At 36.3% G+C, this 19,895-nt stretch overlaps 1 protein-coding gene and 1 pseudogene across 2 annotated transcripts in view; one reads left to right on the forward strand and one right to left on the reverse strand.

Moving 5' to 3' along the window:
• The window catches only part of COL4A5 (collagen type IV alpha 5 chain), a 257,285-nt gene that overhangs the window by 49,675 nt on the left and 187,715 nt on the right, over positions 1-19,895 (forward strand). The gene's annotated exons all lie outside the window — the stretch shown is intronic.
• Positions 14,177-14,905, reverse strand: LOC134367076 (NADH dehydrogenase [ubiquinone] flavoprotein 2, mitochondrial-like; annotated as a pseudogene).

Below are 19,895 nucleotides of genomic sequence, written 5' to 3' on the forward strand. Positions count from 1 at the left end.
TTGTAGTTTTAATCTGTTGTGGTCTAAAAGGATACTTGAAATGATTTCCATTTTTTAAAACTTGCTGGGTCTTGATTTGTGACCTAATGTGTGGTCTATCCTCGAGAATGTTCTGTGTGCTGATGAGAAGAATGTGTATTCTGTAGCTGTTGGATAAAATGTTCTGTAGATATCTGCCAGGACCAGTTGGTCTACTGGTCTAAGTTGTAGTATAAATCCTATGTTTCTTCATTGATTTGTTGCCTGGATGATTTGTCCAATGCTGAGAGAGGTGTGTTCAAGTCTTCCACTATTATCATATTGGGGTCTATCTCTTTTTCTTGGTCTAATAGTGTTTGTTTTATATATCTCGGTGCCTGCTGGTGGGTGCATACACATTTAGGATTGTTATGTCTTCTTGCTGGATAATTCCCTTTATCATTATATAGTGGCCTTCTTTGTTTCTTTTTATGGTTTTTGATTTAAAGTCTATTTTATCGGATATAAGAATAGCTACTCCTGCTTGTTTTCCGTTTCCATTTTTGTGGTATATCTTTTTTCATCTTTTCACTTTTAGTTTGTGTGTGTTTTTACAGGTAAGGTGAGTCTCTTGAAGCAGCAAATAGTTGGGTATAGCTTTTTAATACAATCAGTCAGTCCATCTTTTGATTGGGGAATTTAATCCATTCACATTTAGAGTTGTTATTGACAGGTATTGTCTTATTCCTGCCATTTTATTGCTTTTTGTTTATATGTTTTAAGTATCTATTGTTTCTTCTTTTATTATTAATCTTTGATGTTTGTTGGTTTTTTGAGGTGGTAAGATATAATTTCTTTCTGTTTTTTGTTTTCATTTTCGTTTTACCAGTGGGTTTTGTTCTTTCTTGTTTACTCGTGATGGTAATTATAGTTTTTTGGAGCCCAGATGCAGGACTTACTTGAGGATTTCTTTTAGGGCTGGTGGTATGGCGGTGAACTCCCACAGTTTTTGTTTGTCTGAAAAATACACTATTTTCCCCTCATTTTTGAAGGATAGCCTTGCTGGGTAGAGTATTCTTGGCTAGAAGTTTTTTTATTTGAGTATTTTGAATATATCATCCCATTTTCTTCTGACCTGTAGAGTTTCTGTTGGGAAGTCCACTGTTAGTCTGATAGGGGCTCTGTTATAGTTGACTTGATGCTTTTTTCTTGCTTCTTTTAAGATTCTCTCTTTGTCTTTTAACTTTGCCAGTTTGACTGTAATATGTCTTGGAGAGGATCTTTTGGGGTTGAATCTGTTTGGGGATCTTTGAGCCTCTTGGATCTGAAGGTCTGTGTTTCTCCTTGTACTCTCTTATCTCTGAGTTTTCTTAAGATTGGTGCTCGGAATTCCTTTTCAGTAATTTCAAGTTTCCTACTCTATGAGGTCTAGTAGTTGAGAATTACATTATTCCTTTGGTGGTGTCATATTTTCTTGTATATTCATATTTCTAGTATCTCTATGTTGATGTCTGGCCATCTGATAGGGTACTTGTTTCTTCTATTACTCTGGAGTATGCTTTGAGGAGAAAGACTTCCTTCTCTATTTGCAGGCTCTGCTGGTGACTCTCCTGGTATCAGTGGAGTAGAGTGTGTGGTGGGCTGCCTGCACAGGGGTCCTGGCTGCTACCTACTGTGGTGGTGAGCCATCCTTGGGGTGGCAGTAGCCGTGTTGGTGGCTATTGGCAACCACCTGTGCAAAAGCAGTGCTTATGGTACACTCTTGCCTTCTGTTTAGGTAGGGGGAGGCTGCTCAGGGTTTCCACCTGGGTCCCCAGTCACAAAACACTCTCTTGTCTGGGTGCCCAATCACATGATGCTCTTCTGCCTTCTGTTTGGGCAAGGGAGGGCTGCCCAGGGCTTCTTCCTGAGTCTCCACTTGCAGGATGCTCTCTTGACTCTGTTCATGTGGGGGGAGGGCTGCCTGGGGCTTCCCCTTTTTACTGTTCAGTTTTGAGAGTTCTTTATATATTCTAGATACTAGTACTTTGCCAGATATGTGGTTTGCAGACATTTTCTCCCAGTTTGTAACCTGTCTTTTCATCCTCTAAACAGCTCTTTTGCACAACAAAAGATGGTAAATTTGATGAAGTCCAATTTATCAATATTTCATTTTATGTATTTTGCTTTGGTGTAAAATCTAAGAACTCTTCAACTAGCCCTCAATAATAAAAATTTTCTTCTTTATTTTTCTAAAAGTTTTACAGTTTTATTTTTTTACATTTAAGTCTGTGATCTCTTTTGGATTAATTTTTATGTAAGGTATAAGGTTTAGGTCAAAGTTTATTTTTTTGGTTATGGATATCCAATTACTCCAGCACCATTTATTGAAAACCTGTCCTTTTTCCAATAAATGCTTTTGTAACTTTGTAAAAAAAAGTCACTTGGGTTTATTTGTGTGAGTTTATTTAAGGGTTCTCTATATTGTTCCATTGATCTATATGTCTATCCTTCTACCAATAGTACACTACCATGATTATTGTAGCTATATAGTAAGTCTTAATATGAAGTAGATTGATTCTGCCTACTTTATTCTTCTTTCTCAACATAGTTTTAGGTATTCTAGGTCCTATGCCCTTTTTTTTTTTTTAAAGATGACCGGTAAGGGGATCTTAACCCTTGACCTGGTGTTGTCAGCACCACGCTCAGCCAGTGAGCTAACTGGCCATCCCTATATAGGATCCGAACCCGCGGCCTTGGTGTTATCAGTACCACACTCTCCCACGTGAGCCATGGGCCGGCCCCTTGTCCTGTGCCTTTTTATATAAATTTTAAAATTAGCTCACCTTTGTCTATAAAATCCTTGCTGGAATTTTGATAGGAGTTGAACTAAACCTACAGATCATCTAATTTGGGAGAACTGACATCTTTTCTATGTTGAGTGTTCCAATCCATGAGCTTGGTATGCTACTCCATTATTTAGATTTTCTACCCAGAATAGTCCTTTCCCAAATAGTACCTGGTTCTGCTATGTTTCTTTTTTCCAAGCAGATAACCCAATTCTCAAAGCCTGATTGTCTTACTTGTTTCTTTTGCTGGGTATTTTTATTTGCTAAATATTATGTGAAGTGCAGTTTAATATTGTTTTTATCTTTATAAGGAAAATATTGCGTAAGTATTTTTAAATTTGATTATTTAATTTAATACTGATTTAACTGTAGGCCCCTAGTAGCTATAGAGACTTAGTAAAAGTCCAATGAGTTTTAAAAAGGATATATATATAAGCAAGTGTAGAGGGTGGTTCAATAAATGAGTCTGGAATTGTGCATCCATTTTAGAGATCATATGCATTAGAAAGGAGAGAATACTGGGGGAAAGATCCTCAGTTTTATCAACTAAGTATGTTTTATGCATATGAAGCAATTTGAATAGAATGAGTTGAAAGGGAAAATGAAAGATATCACAGAGAAAAATAATAATTTTACTTCATAAGCTGCTAACTTAAGTGAGTAGTGAGCATTTAGGAAGTGTACTAGGACAGCCTATAGCTGAGTTATTTTTTTCTTAATTTAAGCTTTCTTAATTAAGCTTTAGTTTTAATTAAGTCAAATTTAGTGACTAAGATGCTTCTTTGTGTACTTTTCTATAGTGGTTTTTATTTAAATACCTCATGTTGGTGAATCATGTTGTTAGTAGAAATCATAAGGCAATTGATGTACTGTTGTTTAACTTCAATTCTGTTTTTCTAAAAAAAGAATAAGTGTGGATAATGTAGCTTTTTCTTTTACACAGGGATTACAGGGACATAATCCTTGGGTCTACATTGCCATCAAATGTAGTACCATATTTCATTTAAGGGAGCTCCCCAATTACATGGGGGAATTAATCAGCATTTATAGAGCTAACCTTATAGCTCAAAACTAAAAATAAATGATGTGGAGAATGGTATATTTTAAATATTTTTTGACATTTTAGTTAATTTTTGCTTTTAATGGTTCTGTATATTAGTATTTTGCCAGGAATGGGCCAAAACTGTGCCTGAAACACCTTAAAATATAATGTTAAATGGTGCTTTTACTGTATAAAGTTTATTCTTCAGGCTGTTCATATGAAAGATTACATTGCTTGATTTTCAAACATTTAGCTAGCCATGCATTCCTGGGACATACCCCATTTTGTCGTGGTGTATTTTTGTTTATGTATACTGCTGGTTTCAATTTGCTAATATTTTATTGAGAATTCTTGCATCTGTGTTTATTAGGGATTTTGAGTTGTAGTTTTCTTGATCTGGCTTTGGTGGGCTTATAAAATGAGTTGGGAAGTGTTTCCTCGTCTTTTATTTTCCAGAAGAATTTATATAAGATTGGTGTTATTTGTCCTTCAAATATTTGTTAGGATTTGCCAATTAAGCTAACTTGCACAGCAATTTTTTTCCAGAAGGTTTTAAGCAATGAGTTCAATTTTTAAAAAATAGCTATAGGATGATTCAAGTTATCTGTTTCATTTGGGATGAGATTTGAAATTCATAGATTTTAAGCTGTCAAATTTATGAGAATTGTTCATCGTGTTCCCTTATTATCATTTTTAAGGTTTCTTTGATTAGTAGTGGTATCGTCTCTTTCATTTTTGATACTGATAATTTTTTAGCCTGACCAGACTTTTATCAATTATGTTGATGTTTTTAAATATTGATTTCTCTCTTGTTTTTTTTCTGTTTTCAGTTTCACTGATTTTTGCTCTAATCTTTCCACTTTCTTTGGTTTTATTTTGCTTTTTTTCTCTAATTTCTTAAAATGTAACTTTAGATTATTGATCTGAGACCCTTCTTTTCTAATATATGCATTTAATGCTATAAATTTCGCTCTAATAACATTTTAGCTATCCACCACCCATTTCGACATGTCATGTTATTGTTTTTATTTTCATTAATTACAAAAAATAATTCAGAATTCTTCTTTGACCTATATATTATTTAGAAGTATTTTGTTTTATTTTCCAAACATTTGGAGATTTTCCCAGTGTGTTACTCTTTTTGATTTCTATTTTAATTCTATTAGTGTCAGATAATATACTTTGTACGATTCCTATTTTTTTAAAATTATATATAAGGTTTTTAATGGTGCAGAATATGTTCTGTCTTGGCTAATGTGTCATGTACACTTGAGAAGAATGTGCATCCTGCTGTTGTTGAATGGAATATTGTATAAGTGTCAGGTTGGTTGATAGTATTGTTCATGTTATAATTTCCTTACTGATTTCTTCCTGTTTGTTCTGCTGATTACTGAGAGAAGATTGATGAAATCACAAAATATAGTTGTGCATTTGCTTGTATTTCCTTTCATTTCTAAAAGGTTTTTCTGTGCTCGTATTTCCTTTCATTTCTAACAGTTTGAAGCACTGTTAGTTGCATGTACATTCAAGTATTATGACATCTTGAATAATTGATCCTTTTATTGTTATATTTTGTTCCAGATGTTTCTTTATCTCAGATGTTTCTTATTATGGAGATGATGGTGTCAAAAATTAATATCACTACTACAACTTTATTTTTTTGATGTTGACTTTCTTTTCTTAAAAGAAATTTTTATTGAATTGTAATTAACCCATTTAAAATGTACAAGTCAACATTTTGAGCATAGTCATTGAGTTCTACAATTATATCCACCATCTAATTTTTAACATTATTATCACCCCATAAAGAAACCCCATACCCATTAACAGTAACTTCCTAGTCTCTCCTAATCCCCCAATCTAAGCAACCATAATCTACTCTCTGTCTTTTAGATTTACCTATTCTGGACATTTCATATAAATGGGCTGGTGGTGGATGTCTGTGGGGCATGGCTAAGGCCCTCAGCCCCCCTACTGCCCTGGCTCGGGAGCCTGGGCTGCTTCCTATGGCAGCTTGGTGGTCATCGCTAGGCTGGCTGTGGATGTCAGGGAGGTGTGGCTGAGGCCCTTGGCCCCCCACCACCCTGGCTCGGGATCCTGGGCTGCTACCAGTGGAGCTCGATGGTCATCACTGGGCTGGTTGTGGATGTCGGGGGGGCGTGGCTGAGGCCCTGGGTCCCCCACTACTTCAGCTTGGGAGCCTGGGGCACTACCAGGGGTGGCTCGGTGGTCATCACTGGGCTGGTTGCAGATGTAGGGGGGTGTGGCTGAGGCCTTTGGCCCTCCCCCTCCCTAGTTGGGAGCCCAGGGGGCTTCTGGTCCTTCTAGATTTTATAGGTGTTCTTTGGTGGCGTTAGACCTTTGCTAGTTAATATCAGAACTTTGTCTCTGATCTGTAATTATTTTGTTTTTTCTTTCAGTTCTGTGTTGGATTATTTGCTGTTCCTACCGCTTAAACTCTGTACTGGAACTAATTTGTTGTCCTTTGCTTACTTCTAAAATGGAGGAACTTTCTGTGGGGACCAAGAACTTGAGCCCTGTAGTTGATTTAAGCAAAATTGCTTCATTGCTGCTGATTCCCTGGGAAGGCTTTTTGTGCAGCTCAGGTTTTAATGGTTGACCCTGTATGTAGTTCCAGGCCTCGTGAGGTCTGGTACACCTGGGTCATGTGGAAAGTCTGGTTTGGGTGTGAGTCTTTTCAGCAAACTGCAACCCCTACAGTTCTATATTCCTGACTAGTCTCCAGTGAGTGGTCCTGCACTGATTGAGGGGAAGATCAGCTGTCCATGCTGTGCCCCAGTGTTCCCCCAGGGCAGCCGTCTCCCCCACTGCCCTCACTCCAAATACTTTCCATGGGACAGGTCATGCACTGGTCCTTTGTGATAACTCACGGGCCTCTGAGTGTCTTCTTTTTTCTGTTGTCTGTGGCTCTTTGCTCTTATGTGGGTCCATGGGAACCTTGTTAGTGGTCTTGCTGGCCTAGGGGCCACCAAGGCCCTCTTCTCCCCTGCCGTCTCCAAGCAACTTCATAGGAAGGGCACAACTGTGGCTTTTGCTAGCTCTTCTTCTGTGTGCTCACCAGCTCCAGCCTTGAAGCAGCCTGGGCTCGAAATGGTGGGAGTGGTCCTTTCTTTCTCTCACTGTGGCTTCTCCCACCTTCATGAACTCCATAGGTCTCTCCTCCTCTTCCCCTGAGTTCTAGCAGCCCCAGCTGGGCTGTCATTGCTTTTTAATAGTTTTAAATTGGTTGATTTGTGTGAGAGAGTGATGCTGGGAACCGCCCATTCCACCATCTTGACCAGAAGCCCTACATTTCTGTTTTAAAATATGGATATCCTGTTGTTTCACCAAAATTTATCAGAATTTTTCTGGTACCATTTTTAAAAATCATTTGACTTTATTTGTGTGGGTCTAATTTTAGATTCTCCATTTTGTTCTATTCATCTATTCATTCAGTAATTCCACACTGTCTTGATTGCTATAGCTTTATAGTGAGTCTTAAAATCAGGTAAAGTAAGTATTACGACTTTCTACTTCTTTTCAATATTATTTTGAATCATTATTATTTTGGATAGTTTATGTCCTTTGCATTTCCCTATAAACTTTAGAATCACCTTGTCAATTTCCATAACAAAATCTCCTAGGATTTTGATGGGAGTTGTATAGAATCTATTACTAAATTTTGGGAAAATTGAGAGGTATATTGAGATTCCAATGCATGAACCTAGAATATATTCCCCTTTATTTAATATCTATATATTTCCATTCCATTTCTTTTTATTTTTCTCAGTAATGTTTTATCTTTTTCATTGAATAGGTCTTGCACATATTTCATTAGCTTTATCTGTGAATAATTTATAACTTTGGATGCCATTGTTGATGGTATTATTTAAAAATTTTTCATTCCTTAATGATTAACTGATTTATTAATTTGATTTTTGCATAATCACTTTTTTACTGTGATATTACAAAATTTACTTATTTGGATTTTATAGCTGTTTCATAAGTAACTTGGAATTTTCTGAATTTAACTATTATATCATCTTCAAATAGAAACCATTTTAGTTTTCCCTTTCCAATCATTTTGCCATTTCTCCCTTGTCTTATTACAGTGGCTAAGCCCAATGGCACAATGTTGAATAAGACTGATGAGAGAAGATATTTATTTCTGTTTCCAATCATAGAGAGAAAATTTTACAATATTTTACTCTTAATTACAGTGTTATATGTACGTTTTTTATATATACATCATCAGGTTGAGACAGTCTCCTATTTTTAGTTTGGTGACAATTTTTATCATGAATAGATGTTCAATTTTGTCCAATGCTCATATAATTTTACTCCTTTAATTCATTAATGTGTAAGATTGTATTTATTTATTTTTGATTGCTAAGTTAATCTTCAGTTTGGGGATTAAATCCTATTTGAGCAAAATTTAATATCCTTTTTATATATTGCTATATTTGATTTGATATTATTCTATAAAGTATTTTTATATCTGTGTTCTTGAGATATATTTGTCTGTGATTATAATTTATTTTAATTCACCTATGCACTTTTTATGTCTAGGTGATATGGGTCTCCTAAATGAGTTTGGATGTGTTTCCTTTTCCTGCATTTTCTTAAAGTGTTTTTGTAGTATTGGTGTTATTTTTTTTTCCTAAATGTTTGAATGAATTAACTAGTGAAGGTGTCTTGGCCTAGATTTTTGTGTGTGTGCAATAATACAGTTTTAGATTATGCTTATTTAATTAACATTATGCCATAAGCACTTGTCTATTTCATTAAATGTTTTTTTTAAAAATACAATTTTTTACAGTCCCATAATATTCATTTGAATAGATATACTGTAAGATATGTAACTACTCCCCTGCATTTGGATATATTGATTGCTTAATATATTTCCCTCATTTATTTCCTATTAGTGAACAGGAAAACATAATTAAATTATGATACTCATTTATCTAAAACATACATTTGTGTGTATGATGTATAGTACAGCATGTTATATACATTATGTACATACTAATATATGTATGTATAAAAACATATATATCCACACACATGCATGCACACACACATATACACACTGAGGGATGCAGACAGAGCAGCAGACTCTGGAATTAGATACATCAATGTATTAACAAAGTCTGACTTTGGGTGTTGGGAGTTTGGGTATTTTTTAATTTCTTTCACAGTTTTCAGTATTTCTTTTTTTTCAGATTGAGAGTGTTGCTTTAGACAGGAAAAACTGAGCTGCTTTCATTCCTGGGAATTAAAAAAAATAGAGATTTCATAAGCTATTACAGGCATGTTGGGAAATTACTAAAATACTATATGGTAATTAAAATTATAGCAATGTTCACATTTGAGATTATTCTCCCCCCACCCACCCAAGAGCAGAAGATTAAATGATGTCTGAGGAGATGCAGTCTTTCAGGCTGCCATGAGAATTACCAAGAGATTAACGGGGCACTCGTGCTTTTTGGGAATAGTTCCAAGATTTTTTTTTCTTCCAGTCTTAAAGAAATGAAAATCTTCACAGCAAAATGCATTTTTTGGTTGGTTCCCTTTTATTTAGTGCATGGAAGGCTACTCAATGTCATGTGACACTGGAAGAATTTGGCTTGAATTTCTAAAGTTGTTTCAGAGAGGGAGATGAGAAGAATTTGAAGAACTTGTAGCCAAGTCTGGTTAATGTAGCCAATGATAAGATAAAGTAAAAGTTTTAAAACATGTAATCCATTGTGATTGCTTCAGTTTTTTAGGACAATGAAATAATCTCTGTTGCTCAGAATCTCAAGAAATATTGGAAAAACATGCGTGGATACTTCATCAGGTGACTTTTAAATTATTAAATAGGTGACAGCTTAGGAATGTTGCCTAAACTCTAACTTCTTGTTTCGCTTTGTAGAAATTTATATGACAGCTGATAGGTTTTAGAGGTAACATTGAGAGAACAAAAAAAAAAGAGAGGATTTTTTTAGGTGCGTTATATAGACAGAGATCTAGTATTAATTCTCCCTTCCGATAAAATTGTGGAGAGAAAGATATAATTATTAGAAGTTTAAGTTTATTTAGGGAGTTTCAGAACAACTAGTGAGGAATGAGTAGAGCAAGAGGCATGGAGGACTGAGGAAGAATGAGAAGATGTTGGGAGGTGGAGAGAGAGACTGGAAGCAAAATAGAGAAAAGTCCAGAAGGGTATTGGGCATAGGTTGAAGAAGTTTTTCTGACTCCCAAATTTGGGTAATTTTGGAGTGCTTCTATCAGTATCTGTACCTAAAATACGCTATTCATAGATCAGCCTAGGATTAAGTGACACTAAGGACAAATAATGAGGCCATAAAAAGATGAAGAAGGAATGAAGGAGAGGAGTGATATCTTCTTATTTGCCCTATTTCTCTAGCTCAGTATTTCATAATGCATAGTCAGAAGGCTACCCACAGTTGTAACACTTGAGGTGCTTGTTCAGTAGAATAAAGATTCCTGAGCCCCACTCCAGAATTAATGAATTTATGAAGGTTTAATCTTGGAATCACTATTTTTAATAAGCTTCACAGATGATTCACAGCACAGGAAAGTTTGAGAACCACTACTATCTAGTATATAAGGCTGACATGTTCCCATTATTTCCTAATCCATAATATTTTTCCTTTTTCAAAACATCCCCTCTCCTTAAACCACATATGGATCATTTATTTCATCTGGAATGGATGTCACTTATTTCAAAATTATACCTTACCACTCTTGTAGGTTGTGAACTAAAGGGACATTGCTTGTACAACCCCCTTTTTGCTGTTTTGTCAAGGTACCAAATTGAATAATGTACCTTTGCAGTACAAGGCAAGTCACTTAGTTTGTGAGTGAACCCAGGCAACTGCCTGCTGAATAGCTATATTTCCTTGTGATTTTATTTTTTCTGCTTATTAGATATACTGTAATTATTGTGTCTATAAATAGTTTTTTTTAATAGAAAAAAAGTGGTTCTAACTAGAAAGCCATCTGACAGTGATTGTGATAGAAGTGAGGTAGCATGAGAAAGTTACCTTTAGCCATGACATAGTTGTGTAAATGATCGTTCAGGTACATATTACTATAATTTGTGGGGGACATTTCATGTCTTAGTGCTTTTTGTAATTTGGGAATTTGGTAATTCAAAAATTTATGGAAAGCATTACACTTATCTTTTCTTTTTTCCCTTTAGTCAATCATCAAAGTCTTGTTGTGTTCATGTTTTTTAATTTTCCTTTGATTATTTGAAAGGTAGGAAACAAAGGGAGAAGGAAGTGGGCTTCTATGGTGTGGCAAATTGTAATATTACCTTCCTCCCCCCCGCCCCCGCCAGCCAGATATGCGATGAACATGGACAGGACCCAGACAGTATAGACTAGAGCTAGAATATGGGATGGGTCTCAGTAGTAGGTAGTTTGGTAGCCCAGGGAAATGGATAGTCAGCATGGTTGAGATTGTCATAGGTGAGTTGAGTACAAGAGCCAGGGTAGTTGGTGGCAGTCTGCTGAGATTGAAGTCAATATTTTAGTTCTGATGGTGGGATTGGAGTTCATGTTACTCTCTTTTCACATCAGATGTACTAAAAGGTAATTTTTGTTGTAGTCCCTTGCCTGAAATTAAATTTTTTTTTAATTTAAATATAAAAACAGGTTTAGAAAAGTCACACACACAAAAATATGGTTTAATGAATTATTATAAGGTGAATACCTTTGTAACTACCACCCAGGTTAAGAAATAAGAACTATGTCACCCACCCCAAAAGTTCCTTTCATGGGCCACATCTCAATCACTTTCTTAGGTCATTTTTTCTTTTATCACCCAGATTTGCATTCCTAGAAACTGTTGTTTTAGTCTTGTGCACTTAAAAACTTTGATATGCTTTTTAAATCTCTCTAAATTCTCCTCTCTCTCTCTCTCTCTTTCTCTCTCTTTCTCTCTCTCATTTTACTATTTATCTTTTGAAGAATTCAGAGCATATGTCTTGCAGAGCTTCTCATCATTTGGATTTTTCTGACTGCGCACTCAAGATGTAGTTATACACTTTTCTCTGCCATTTTTATTTCTTGCAAGTTTGGAGCTGTGTCCAGAAGCTTGATGAGATCCAGTTTTAATCTCTTTGGCAAGATTAGAGGTGGTGTTTGGCAATAGAAGATAATGTGTGGTTTTTCTCTCCTTTTGTGATAGTAGTAGCTGTTGATACTTAATCATTATATTAGTTAATTCAGTTTGAAAAGTAGTGATATTCTAATTTTTTATAATTTTTTTCAATTTATTGGTTGGTATTATGGACAGAATTGTGTCTCCTCAAAATTTATATATTGAATCCCTGATTCTCAATGTAACTGTATTTGGAGTAAGGACAGTAGTCCCCTCTTATCTGTGGGGGATATATTTCAAGACCCACAGAGAATGCCTGAAACCACATAGTTCCATGCCCTATATATACTATGTTTTTCTTTTGTATACATATCTAAAGTTTAGTTTATTATTAATTAGGCATTGTAAGAGATTAACAACAACAGTAATAAAATAGAGCAATTAAGTGAAATAAGGTTTACTTGAGCATAAACACTGTGATAGCTCGACAGTTGATCTGATAACCAAGGTAGCTACCAAGCTAACAGGCAGGTAAAGTAGCTTCTTTCTACAGCACAGAAATACTGGACGAAGTTATGATTCATGTCCTCAGCAGGTTGGTGTGAGATTTCATCATGCTACTCAGAATGGCATGAGATGTAAAATTTATGAATTGTTTATTTCTGGAATTTTCCATTAATATTGTCTGGCCATGGTTGACTATGAGTAACTGAAACTGTGAAGAGCAAAACTGAGGATAAGTGGGGACTACTGTAATTAAGGTTAAATAAAGTCATAAGGGTGGGGCCCTAATTCAATAGGATTGGTGTCCTTATAAAAACATAAACTCCCTTCCATGTGAGGACACAGTGAAATGACAGGCTTCTGCAAGCCAGGAAGAGAGACCTCACCAGAAACCAAACCCTGCCAGAACCTTGATCTTGGACTTTGCATCCCCCAGAACTGTGAGAGAATAAACTTCTGTTGTTTCAGCATCCTAATCTATGATATTTCGTCATGGTAGGCTGAGTTGTCTAATGTAAGTTGGAATACTATTAAAAAGAGATATTTCCCTCCATTATTTGGCTACCAAGTGATACAGTTCATATTGAGAAGGCAGGATAAATGTTTGATGCTTTCTTTTTATTAACCAGTTTTCATGATAATGAATTGGTTCCATCATCCTCTAAAGGTAATTAATTCTTTTCTTTCTACTATGTCATTATGAACTCGTGGACTTAAACATATTTGATGGGTTTCTATTCTTTTCAAATATTCTTGTCACTGAGGCAGAAATTTCCCATGTTTGGCTAATAGGAGTATTGACAAGGTGGCTCCTGAGTCCTAATAGTCTTTAAAAAGCTTTCTTGCTACCTGGTGTGACAACATGTTTTGGATTTATCTCGCCTCACACTTGGAATCAGCATTCTCTATATAATCCTTGTTTCTTTTATTATGAAATGGTATTTCAAGACCATAACCTGGATGCAAAAGATACTCATTGCTATTTCTTTGGTCATTGTTTCTAGGCCTTTTCAGAAAATGTAGCTAGGAAGTATAAATATAAAAATAAATTAATAAATATAAAACTTCATGGGTTTATTTTGATACTTTGAATTTAAGTGCAAGACTATACTTGTATATAGACTTTTGGCTTTCTCTCTATTTCATCCTATTTGTTTTCTTCCATACTAAGAATTGTGGTTCTCAAGGGTGAAAAGGATGATAGAATTAGAATATCTTTTAAGTACTCATTTGTCTTATCCCACAATAGAAACATAGTGGTCTCAGAATAACGATATGAATGCTACCACCACAGTTAGAAGAAAATTAAATAAGGGCGAGAAAGAGATTAGATGAACAGAGAAAAAGACAAGGAGATAATAAATGCCATTCTGTCAAAGGTTTGGGGGCTGTTGGTTTTCCTCACTCTTATATTTTGCCATTTGTGACACCTTGTCTCACCTAGTTTTATGTGAATGTTGTCCATGAGTTTTTGGTTTGCTTTAGTTACTCTATTTCTATCTTCTTTGTAGTATTCACACAAATTTTTATTTTTAAAAAGTTTCAAACCTACAAAGAAGTCAAAGAAAGTGCAATGAACCCTTGTTTACCCTTCACCCAGATTCACCATTTTTAAATATCTTGTCACTTTATTTTTATAAATATAGAATCCTTCCTTTCTGTTGAATATTTTTTTTAGATTGGAGGTTCATTATTCTATGTCTCCAGTAACATATTTACAGTTGAATATAAATTAAAGACCTCCTTGCACACCAGGTCCTTTGGGTGGTTCAGTCAGTGAGGTAAGACCTCTAGCTGGCTCACAAGAGAAGTGTCCTCTCCTTGGCCCAGGTTTTGGAGTTTTGCCAACCTTAAGCTCGTCAATAACTTCTTCAATATCCTTAGGTTTCAGATCCTCATAGTAGTTGTCATTTATTTTAACGACTGGTACATATATACAGACCCCTAAACATTCCACCTCTATAAGAGTGAAAAGTTTGTCAGGTGTAGTCTCCCCAACCTTTACTCCATGCTTTTTCTGAATGGCTTCCAGCATGCTGTCGGAGTTTTGAAGCATGCAAGGAGTAGTAGTGCAAAACTGAATGTGATACTTTCCCACTGGCCTTTGCTTATACATCTTATAAAAAATTGCTACTTCATATATTCTCACTGGGGGTACTCGTAAAACTTCTGCAACCTTATTGATAGTAGAGATAGGCAACCATCCATTCTGCCTTTGGGCTAAATCCAGGACTGGAAGCATAGCTGCTGCTTTATGCCCTTGTATAGGTTTTTACAATTGCCTCTATCCTCTTATAGTTTTTTGGTATGAAATCAAATGGAGTATCTGGGTTATTTTTAGGATTATCTCTGTGCACAAATAAGGCTCCTCCAGCTCCAATTTGGACAGTGTCTTATGCGAATTCCTTATATATCTTCCCCACTGGGTGGTGAGGCCAGCCACCCAGGACAGAGCACCACAGAGAAGCCAATATTTTAATATGAGAAATTTTCAACATAGAGCAAGGTTGAAAGCATTTTACAGTGACCATTCATGTGTAGCCATGAATGCCTAGATTTTACTGTTAAATTTTGCTATAGCTGTTTATCTGTGTGCCAGTTTATCCATTCCATTGTCTATCCATTAGCACATATTACTTATTGAGGCATTTGAAAGTAAATTGTGGAAAAACATTCATAATTATGCATCAGAAGAATTAATGTTTTCAAGGTGGCAGTACTACCCAAATTGATCTTAGGATTCAATGCAATCTCCATCAAAATCCCAGCTGTTGTCTTTGCAAAAATTGAAAAGCAGACCTAGTATGGAAGTACAAGAGACTCAGAGTAGCTGAAACAGCCTCGAAGAACAAAGTTGGAGGAGTCACACTTTCCAGATTTCAAAACTTACTGCTAAGTTACAGTAATCAAGACTGTGTGGTACTGACATAAGGATAGACATATAGATCAATGGATTAGGACTGAGATCAGAAATAAACCTTCACATTTACAGTCAATTGTTTTTTGACAAAGCTGCTGATGGAGTTTGGATGTGTTGTCCCCTCAAAAACTCACTTGGAAATTTGATCGCCAATGTGGCCGTGTTGGAAACTGATTGAGTCATGGGGGCAGATCCCTCATAAATGGATTAATGCTCTCCTTGGGGAGGGGGGATTAATGAGTGAGTTCTCGCTCTATTAGTTCCCGTGAGAGCTCATTGCTTAAAAGACCCTGGCACCTTCTCCTCTCTCTTGCTTCTCTCTCTCTTGCTTCCTCTCACGATGTGATCTACTCATTACCCGCTGGCTACCTGCCGCTTTCTACCATGAGTAGAAGCAGCTTGAGGCCCATTCCAGATGCAGCTGTCCCAGAATCGTAAGCCAAATAAACCTCTTTTCCTTATAAACTACCCAGTCTCAGGTATTTCTGTTATAGCAACACAAAACAGACTAAAACAGCTGCCAAGACAATTCGATGGAGGAAAGACAATAGTCTCAAACAAATGGTGCTGGGACATCTGGATAACTGCAGGCAAAAGAATAAAGTTGGTCCTCTACCTCTCACCATATACAAAATTTAGTTTACAATTTAACTTAAAATGTACAAAGTAGAGAAATCTATAGAGACAGAAAGTAGAATAGTGCTTGCCTAGGGCTGGGGAGGGGGTGGTTGGAAGAAAACAGCGAGTGACTAATGGGTATGGGCTTTCTTTTGGGGATGATTAAAATGTCCTAAATTGATTGTGATGATGGTTGCAAAGCTCTGTGAATATACTAAAAGCCATTGAATGTGCAGAAACCATAATTCAATAAACTATTAGAGAAAAACAAAGAACTTACGGAATTCAGTATGCTTCCCCATAAATGCTTCAACATATATGCTATTCACTGGTGTTCAGTACTTATCTATGCATTTTTCTCTTGAAATAAAAATTATATAAAAGAAAATGCAGAAATCTTGAGTGTGTATTCACTTAGCTCTGACAAGTGCCTATACCTGTGTAACCCATTCCCCATCATGTTATAAAACAATAACATCACCCCCAGAAAGTTCTCTCCTGTTACTTTTCCAGTCAACTTGCCCCTATGCCCCATCCGAGGAATCGCTTGGTGTGATATTTTTAAAATTTATTTATTGATTTATTGAGTTATTTATTACGAATATTGATGAGATGCAAAGCTGATTGTCTGCCCTCCTGCCCATACTGTGGGGGCCAGATTCATACTGGGGCCATATCCATTACCAGAAACTACTTTTGTACCCTTTTTCCCTGCCCAATTATTCCCCAACCTGTCTCCCCTTCCCCGTCTCCCCTCAATTCCAATTTTTTTAAAAATTTTATTTTGTCGATATACATTGTAGCTGATTATTGCTCTCCATCACCAAAGCCTCCCTCCCTTCTCCCTCCCCCCTCCCCCCCAACAATGTCCTTTCTGTTTGCTTGTCGTATCAACTTCAAGTAATTGTGGTTGTTATATCTTCTTCCCCCCCCCCCCCGGTTTTTTTTTTTGTATGTGTGTGTGTGTGTGTGTGTGTGAATTTATATATTAATTTTTAGCTCCCACCAATAAGTGAGAACATGTGGTATTTCTCTTTCTGTGCCTGACTCATTTCACTTAATATAATTCTCTCAAGGTCCATCCATGTTGTTGCAAATGGCAGTATTTCATTCGTTTTTATAGCTGAGTAGTATTCCATTGTGTAGATGTACCACATTTTCCGTATCCACTCATCTGATGATGGACATTTGGGCTGGTTCCAACTCTTGGCTATTGTAAAGAGTGCTGCGATGAACATTGGGGAACAGGTATACCTTCGACTTGATGATTTCCATTCCTCTGGGTATATTCCCAACAGTGGGATAACTGGGTCGTATGGTAGATCTATCTGCAATTGTTTGAGGAACCTCCATACCATTTTCCATAGAGGCTGCACCATTTTGCAGTCCCACCAACAATGTATGAGAGTTCCTTTTTCTCTGCAACCTCGCCAGCATTTATCGTTCAGGGTCTTTTGGATTTTAGCCATCCTAACTGGGGTGAGATGGTATCTCAATGTGGTTTTGATTTGCATTTCCCGGATGCTGAGTGATGTTGAGCATTTTTTCATATGTCTGTTGGCCATTTGTATATCTTCCTTAGAGAAATGCCTACTTAGCTCTTTTGCCCATTTTTTAATTGGGTTGCTTGTTTTCTTCTTATAAAGTTGTTTGAGTTCCTTATATATTCTGGACATTAATCCTTCGTCAGATGTGGTGCTGGGATAACTGGATATCCATATGCAGGAGAATGAAACAAGATCCATACCTCTCACCATATACTAAAATCAACTCAAAATGGATTAAGGATTTAAATATACACCCTGAAACAATAAAACTTCTTAAAGAAAACATAGGAGAAACACTTCAGGAAATAGGACTGGATACAGACTTCATGAATACGACCCCAAAAGCACGGGCAACCAAAGGAAAAATAAACAAATGGGATTATATCAAACTAAAAAGCTTCTGCACAGCAAAAGAAACAATTAACAGAGTTAAAAGACAACCAACAGAGTAGGAGAAAATATTTGCAAAATATACATCTGACAAAGGATTAATATCCAGAATATATAAGGAACTCAAACAACTTTACAAGAAGAAAACAAGCAACCCAATTAAAAAATGGGCAAAAGAGCTAAGTAGGCATTTCTCTACGGATGATATACAAATGGCCAACAGACATATGAAAAAATGCTCAAAATCACTCAGCATCCGGGAAATGCAAATCAAAACCACATTGAGATACCATCTAACCCCAGTTAGGATGGCTAAAATCCAAAAGACTCTGAACGATAAATGCTGGCGGGGTTGCGGAGAAAAAGGAACTCTCATACATTGTTGGTGGGACTGCAAAATGGTGCAGCCTCTATGGAAAATGGTATGGAGGTTCCTCAATTCCAATTTGGAGCCCTAGGAATGTTCCCTCCCTCTGTTGGATCACGGCACTACTGTGGTCTTTCTTTCCTGCCTTCCTTTCTCTCTTAGCTCCCACATATGAGTGAACACATGTGGAATTTATCCCTCTGTGCTTTGCTTGTTTCACTCAACATAAGTTTCTCAAGGTTCATCCATGTTGTTGCAAATGGGAGAATTTCATTCTTTTTTATGGCAGAGTAGTATTCCATGGTGTATATATGCCAGTTTCCTTATCCAGTCATCTATTGATGGACATTTAGGTTGGTTCCGTATCTTGGCTATTGAAAACAGAGCTGGAGTAAAGATGGGAGTGCAGGTATCTCTTTGACATGATCATTTCAATTCCTCTGGATATATACCCAGAAGAGGGATTGCTGGATCATATGGAAGATGTATGTGTAGTTGTTTGAGAAACCTCAAAAATGTTTTCCGAAGTGGTTGTACTAATTTACATTCCCACCAACAGTGCAGTAGTGTTCCCTTCTCTCCTCACCCTCGCCAGCATTTGTTATTCACTGTTTTTGATCATAGCCAGTCTAACTGGAGTGAGGTGGTATTGCGATGTGGTTTTAATTTACATTTCCCTGATGACTAGTGATGTTGAGCATTTTTTCATGTATCTGTTGGCCATTTATATGTCTTTGTTTGAAAAATGTCTATTCAGCTCCTTTGTCCATTCTTTAATTGGGTCATTTATTTTTTTACTGTATAATTGCTTGTGTTCTATGTATATTCTGTATATTAGTCCCTTGTCAGATGCATAGTCAGCAAAAATTTTCTCCCACTCTGTAGGTTGTCTATTCACTCTATTGATTGTTTCTTTTGCAATGCAAACACTTTTTAGTTTGATATAGTCCCATTTGTTTATGTTTTCTTTTGCTGCTTGTGCTTTCAGGCTCATGTTCATATAGCCTGTCTCCTGACCTAACTGCTAAAGTGTTTCACCTATATTTTACCTTAGTAATTTTACAGTTTTGGGTTTTATACCTAGTTCTTTAATCCATTTTGAGTTGATTTTAGCATATGGTGAGAGATGCATATCTAGTTTCATTCTTCTGCATATGGATATCCAGTTTTCCCAGCACCACGTGTTGAAGAGGCAATCTTTTCCCTAATGTAGATTTTTGTTGCCTTTGTCTAATATCAGATGGCTATAAGCCTGATGGATGATTTCTGGGTTCTCTATTCTACTCCACTGGTCTGAATGTCTATTTTTATACCAGTACCATGCTGTTTTGGTTATAACAGCTTTGTAGTATAGTCTGAAGTCAGGCAGAGTTATGCCTCCAGCTTTGTTGTTTTTCGGGTTTTTTTTGTTTGTTTGTTTTTGCTCAGGATTGCTTTGGCTATTCGGGATCTTTTGTTTTTCCATATGAAAGGTAAGATTATTTTTTCCATTTCTGTGAAGAATGTCATTGGTATTTTGATGGGGATTGCTTTGAATCTGTAGGTTGCTTTGGGTAGTACAGACATTTTCACAATGTTAATTCTTCCAATCCAGGAACATGGAATATCT

Source organism: Cynocephalus volans, chromosome X, assembly GCF_027409185.1.
Source record: "Cynocephalus volans isolate mCynVol1 chromosome X, mCynVol1.pri, whole genome shotgun sequence".
Taxonomy (NCBI): domain Eukaryota; kingdom Metazoa; phylum Chordata; class Mammalia; order Dermoptera; family Cynocephalidae; genus Cynocephalus; species Cynocephalus volans.